The following is a 7,086-nucleotide window of genomic DNA, read 5'->3' as shown; positions in this document are numbered from 1 at the left end:
CAGTTCCAGGATTTCATTCATGCGGGAAAAGTTGAAAATGTGTCCGAGACAGCGCCCCCTAGGCGGACACACGCTCCGGACAGAGCCCCTGTCGCTCAAGCCCTGGAAGTCCTAAGTACCTGGGTGGAATCAGTTCCAGGATTTCATCCATGCGGGAAAAGTTGAAAATGTGTCCGAGACAGCGCCCCCTAGGCGGACACACACTCCGGACAGAGCCCCTGTCGCTCAAGCCCTGGAAGCCCTAAGTACCTGGGTGGAATCAGTTCCAGGATTTCATTCATGCGGGAAAAGTTGAAAATGTGTCCGAGACAGCGCCCTCTAGGCGGACACACGCTCCGGACAGAGCCCCTGTCGCTCAAGCCCTGGAAGCCCTAAGTACCTGGGTGGAATCAGTTCCAGGATTTCATTCATGCGGGAAAAGTTGAAAATGTGTCCGAGACAGCGCCCTCTAGGCGGACACACGCTCCGGACAGAGCCCCTGTCGCTCAAGCCCTGGAAGCCCTAAGTACCTGGGTGGAATCAGTTCCAGGATTTCATCCATGCGGGAAAAGTTGAAAATGTGTCCGAGACAGCGCCCCCTAGGCGGACACACGCTCCGGACAGAGCCCCTGTCGCTCAAGCCCTGGAAGCCCTAAGTACCTGGGTGGAATCAGTTCCAGGATTTCATCCATGCGGGAAAAGTTGAAAATGTGTCCGAGACAGCGCCCCCTAGGCGGACACACGCTCCGGACAGAGCCCCTGTCGCTCAAGCCCTGGAAGCCCTAAGTACCTGGGTGGAATCAGTTCCAGGATTTCATCCATGCGGGAAAAGTTGAAAATGTGTCCGAGACAGCGCCCCCTAGGCGGACACACGCTCCGGACAGAGCCCCTGTCGCTCAAGCCCTGGAAGCCCTAAGTACCTGGGTGGAATCAGTTCCAGGATTTCATTCATGCGGGAAAAGTTGAAAATGTGTCCGAGAAGGCGCCCCTTAGGCGGACACAGGTGTCTGCATGAGCCCCTGTCGCTCAGATGCTGGAAGATCAGTTTGAAAAAGGACCGGGGTAAAGAGGGGGGAAGCACCATATATGTGTCCGGGAAGGCGCCCCTCGGGCGGACACAGGTGTCTGCATGAGCCCCTGTCGCTCAGATGCTGGAAGATCAGTTTGAAAAAGGACCGGGGTAAAGAGGGGGGAAGCACCATATATGTGTCCGGGAAGGCGCCCCTCGGGCGGACACAGGTGTCTGCATGAGCCCCTGTCGCTCAGATGCTGGAAGATCAGTTTGAAAAAGGACCGGGGTAAAGAGGGGGGAAGCACCATATATGTGTCCGGGAAGGCGCCCCTCGGGCGGACACAGGTGTCTGCATGAGCCCCTGTCGCTCAGATGCTGGAAGATCAGTTTGAAAAAAGAACCAGAGGATAGAGGGGAAAAACACCATATTTGTGTCCGAAAATAGCTCACTTTGACTCGGACGCTTTCCCTGTGATTTCAGCCTGTCAGACATGGTGCACATAGTAACGAGATGGAGGTGTTTTGGTCGACCAGGTAAAAAACGAAAAATCGAGAGAAGGTAAAAAGTAGGTGAAAAATTAAGCCTCTCTCGTTAAGGTACTTAGAAAAAATCCCAAAAAAAAAATGAACTCCCATTGAAATGAATGGGGAAAAATTTTTTTCTCGTTTTTTTTCTAAGTACAACAACGAGAGAAGGTAAAAAATGGTTTTTTTTAGCCTCTCTCGTTAAGGTACTTAGAAAAAAACCCAGATTTTTTATTTTCTCGTTTTTTTTCTAAGTACAACAACGAGAGAAGGTAAAAACAGGTGCTTTTTAGCCTCTCTCGTTAAGGTACTTGGAAAAAATCCGAGACATGTTTGGTCTTCCCCACTGACAGTGCGCCTTTGCTGGGTAAGTTGTGGACGTGCCAGGCACCCCCGGGACACCGGTGGAACGCGGCCGGACTCGTGGTACTCCAACCCGGGCATAATTTTGGATATTTCCCGGTCCTTTTTTTCCCCACTTTCCCAACTTTTCTTCCCAATCACAGTGCGCCTTTGCTGGGTAAGTTGTGGACATGGCAGGCACCCCCGGGACACCGGTGGAACGCGGCCGGACTCGTGGTACTCCAACCCGGGCATAATATTGGATCAAATTCGGGACTTTTGCCCACTTTCCCAACTTTTCTTCCCAATCACAGTGCGCCTTTGCTGGGTAAGTTGTGGACATGCCAGGCACCCCCGGGACACCGGTGGAACGCGGCCGGACTCGTGGTACTCCAACCCGGGCATAATTTTGGATCAAATTCGGGACTTTTGCCCACTTTCCCAACTTTTCTTCCCAATCACAGTGCGCCTTTGCTGGGTAAGTTGTGGACATGCCAGGCACCCCCGGGACACCGGTGGAACGCGGCCGGACTCGTGGTACTCCAACCCGGGCATAATTTTGGATCAAATTCGGGACTTTTGCCCACTTTCCCAACTTTTCTTCCCAATCACAGTGCGCCTTTGCTGGGTGCGTCGTGGACATTGTAGGCACCCCGAGACACTGGTGGAACGCGGCGGGACTTGTGGGACTCGAACCTGGGTGTGATTTTGGACCAAATTCGGGACTTTTGCCCACTTTCCCAACTTTTCTTCCCAATCACAGTGCGCCTTTGCTGGGTAAGTTGTGGACATTGTAGGCACCCCGGCACTCTGATGGAACGCGGCGGGACTTGTGGGACTCGAACCTGGGTGTGATTTTGGACCAAATTCGGGACTTTTGCCCACTTTCCCAACTTTTCTTCCCAATCACAGTGCGCCTTTGCTGGGTGCGTTGTGGACATTGTAGGCACCCCGAGACACTGGTGGAACGCGGCGGGACTTGTGGGACTCGAACCTGGGTGTGATTTTGGACCAAATTCGGGACTTTTGCCCACTTTCCCAACTTTTCTTCCCAATCACAGTGCGCCTTTGCTGGGTGCGTTGTGGACATTGTAGGCGCCCCGGAACCCTGGTGGAACGCGGCGGGACTTGTGGGACTCGAACCTGGGTGTGATTTTGGACCAAATTCGGGACTTTTGCCCACTTTCCCAACTTTTCTTCCCAATCACAGTGCGCCTTTGCTGGGTAAGTTGTGGACATTGTAGGCACCCCGGAACCCTGGTGGAACGCGGCGGGACTTGTGGGACTCGAACCTGGGTGTGATTTTGGACCAAATTCGGGACTTTTGCCCACTTTCCCAACTTTTCTTCCCAATCACAGTGCGGCTTTGCTGGGTGCGTTGTGGACATTGTAGGCACCCCGAGACCCTGGTGGAACGCGGCGGGACTTGTGGGACTCGAACCTGGGTGTGATTTTGGACCAAATTCGGGACTTTTGCCCACTTTCCCAACTTTTCTTCCCAATCACAGTGCGCCTTTGCTGGGTGCGTCGTGGACATGTCAGGCACCCCGGAACCCTGGTGGAACGCGGCGGGACTTGTGGGACTCGAACCTGGGTGTGATTTTGGACCAAATTCGGGACTTTTGCCCACTTTCCCAACTTTTCTTCCCAATCACAGTGCGCCTTTGCTGGGTAAGTTGTGGACATTGTAGGCACCCCGGAACCCTGGTGGAACGCGGCGGGACTTGTGGGACTCGAACCTGGGTGTGATTTTGGACCAAATTCGGGACTTTTGCCCACTTTCCCAACTTTTCTTCCCAATCACAGTGCGCCTTTGCTGGGTGAGTTGTGGACATTGTAGGCACCCCGGAACCCTGGTGGAACGCGGCGGGACTTGTGGGACTCGAACCTGGGTGTGATTTTGGACCAAATTCGGGACTTTTGCCCACTTTCCCAACTTTTCTTCCCAATCACAGTGCGCCTTTGCTGGGTGCGTTGTGGACATTGTAGGCACCCCGGAACCCTGGTGGAACGCGGCGGGACTTGTGGGACTCGAACCTGGGTGTGATTTTGGGTGATTTTGGACCAAATTCGGGACTTTTGCCCACTTTCCCAACTTTTCTTCCCAATCACAGTGCGCCTTTGCTGGGTGCGTTGTGGACATTGTAGGCACCCCGGAACCCTGGTGGAACGCGGCGGGACTTGTGGGACTCGAACCTGGGTGTGATTTTGGACCAAATTCGGGACTTTTGCCCACTTTCCCAACTTTTCTTCCCAATCACAGTGCGCCTTTGCTGGGTAAGTTGTGGACATTGTAGGCACCCCGGAACCCTGGTGGAACGCGGCGGGACTTGTGGGACTCGAACCTGGGTGTGATTTTGGACCAAATTCGGGACTTTTGCCCACTTTCCCAACTTTTCTTCCCAATCACAGTGCGCCTTTGCTGGGTGCGTTGTGGACATTGTAGGCACCCCGGAACCCTGGTGGAACGCGGCGGGACTTGTGGGACTCGAACCTGGGTGTGATTTTGGACCAAATTCGGGACTTTTGCCCACTTTCCCAACTTTTCTTCCCAATCACAGTGCGCCTTTGCTGGGTGAGTTGTGGACATTGTAGGCACCCCGAGACACTGGTGGAACGCGGCGGGACTTGTGGGACTCGAACCTGGGTATAATTTTGGATAAAATTCGGGACTTTTGCCCACTTTCCCAACTTTTCTTCCCAATCACAGTGCGCCTTTGCTGGGTGCGTCGTGGACATGTCAGGCACCCCGGAACCCTGGTGGAACGCGGCGGGACTTGTGGGACTCGAACCTGGGTGTGATGCCTTTGCTGGGTGCGTTGTGGACATTGTAGGCACCCCGAGACACTGGTGGAACGCGGCGGGACTTGTGGGACTCGAACCTGGGTATAATTTTGGATAAAATTCGGGACTTTTGCCCACTTTCCCAACTTTTCTTCCCAATCACAGTGCGCCTTTGCTGGGTGCGTCGTGGACATGTCAGGCACCCCGGAACCCTGGTGGAACGCGGCGGGACTTGTGGGACTCGAACCTGGGTGTGATTTTGGATCATTTCGTGGCCTTTTGCTATGCATGCCTTCTCCCCGCTAGTTTGATGTGTGCTGCTGCAAAAGTTCCAAGAGGGCGTTTTTGCCCCCCTCCAAACCCCCTCTCTTTGTTTATAGTGCATATTTTCTGCTGGATCTACTCTCTATTTACTCCAAGGAAAAAAACTAGCCGGTCGCGGCAAATTTTTACAATCGGTCGCCAAACTACGGCACGAGGGCCGAACGCGGTACGCCGGCGTCCAAGATACGGCCCGGGGATTTTTTTGATTTTTTGGGCTTTTTTTGATTTTTTTGGACATGTTGGGCATCCCAGGACTCGGGTGCGACTGCAGGACGTGTGGGGCTCTAACCTGGGTGTGGTTTTTGGTCATTTTCCGGACTTTTGCCCACTTTTCCAACTTTTCTTCCCAATCACAGTGCGCCTTTGCTGGGTGCGTCGTGGACATGTCAGGCACCCCGGAACACTGGTGGAATGCGGCGGGACTTGTGGGACTCAAACCTGGGTATAATTATGGATCAAATTCGGGACTTTTGCCCACTTTCCCAACTTTTCTTCCCAATCATAGTGCGCCTTTGCTGGGTGCGTTTTGGGCATGTGGGGGGCACCTCGGACTCGGGTGGGACGCGGCGGGACTTGTGGCACTCGTACCTGTGTGTGATTTTTGATCATTTTGTGGACTTTTCCCCAGACACTCTCCACTTGTCTACCCCACTTCCCCTGTGACTTTGCTGGGGGGCGTTTCCCCGCTGTCCTTTGTAGTGTAAGGGTTACTTTTCTTTTTTTTCTGTCTGAAAATATGGCCCACGAAAGGCCTCACATTCCCCGGGAAGACCTGATGGACGCCCCGGCGTCACCGAAATACGGCAAACTGTCTGAAAATAGGGGCTCCAAGGGTTCCCCACTCTTTCTGGCCCACAAAAGGCCTCTCATTCCCCGGGAACACCTGTAGGACTCCCCGGCGTCAAGGAAATACGCCAAACCGTCTGAAAATAGAGGCCCAAAAGAACTGGAAATAATGTGTTTAATTTGGGGGGTGATGTCTATAATTATGGGGGTGCATTGGAGGCGGGAGTCCACTGGAGGGCTCCACACCGTCTGAATATAGGGCCCCAAAAGGCCTGGAATTAATGTATTTAATTTGGGGGGTGCATTTGCAGCGGGAGTCCACCGGAGGGCTCCATTTCCCCACTCTTTTGTTGACATATGGCCACAAAAGGCCTCTCATTCCCCGGGAAGACCTGATGGACGCCCCGGCGTCACCGAAATAAGCCAAACTGTCTGAAAATAGGGGCTCCAAGGGTTCCCCACTCTTTCTGGCCCACAAAAGGCCTCTCATTCCCCGGGAACACCTGTAGGACTCCCCGGCGTCAAGGAAATACGCCAAACCGTCTGAAAATAGGGGCCCAAAAGAACTGGAAATAATGTGTTTAATTTGGGGGGTGATGTCTATAATTATGGGGGTGCATTGGAGGCGGGAGTCCACTGGAGGGCTCCACACCGTCTGAATATAGGGCCCCAAAAGGCCTGGAATTAATGTATTTAATTTGGGGGGTGCATTTGCAGCGGGAGTCCACCGGAGGGCTCCATTTCCCCACTCTTTTGTTGACATATGGCCACAAAAGGCCTCTCATTCCCCGGGAAGACCTGATGGACGCCCCGGCGTCACCGAAATAAGCCAAACTGTCTGAAAATAGGGGCTCCAAGGGTTCCCCACTCTTTCTGGCCCACAAAAGGCCTCTCATTCCCCGGGAACACCTGTAGGACTCCCCGGCGTCAAGGAAATACGCCAAACCGGCTGAAAACAGGCCCCCAAAAGAACTGGAAATAATGTCTTTAGTTTGGGGGGTGATGTCTTTAATTTGGGGGGTGCATTGGAGGCGGGAGTCCACTGGAGGGCTCCACAACGTCTGAAAATAGGGCCCCAAAAGAACTGGAAATAATGTGTTTAATTCAGGGTGCATTTGCAGCGAGTGTCCACCAGAGGGCTCCAATTCCCCAGCTATAGTCCTGGTACTCTAAAATGATGGCACTTAGTCAAATTTCCGCCTTTTTTTGATGACTTCCAACTAGGAGAGGGACTAATTTTGAGTTCCGGACCCGGGTGGAGAACCATAGCACGTCGGCCTTCTTAAAGGGACATCCTCCTTGGCACTTAGTCAAATTTACACCTTTTTTTTGGA

This window comes from Nerophis lumbriciformis, unplaced genomic scaffold, assembly GCF_033978685.3.
Source record: "Nerophis lumbriciformis unplaced genomic scaffold, RoL_Nlum_v2.1 HiC_scaffold_150, whole genome shotgun sequence".
Lineage (NCBI taxonomy): Eukaryota > Metazoa > Chordata > Actinopteri > Syngnathiformes > Syngnathidae > Nerophis > Nerophis lumbriciformis.
Note: the sequence above shows the minus strand (reverse complement) of the source record.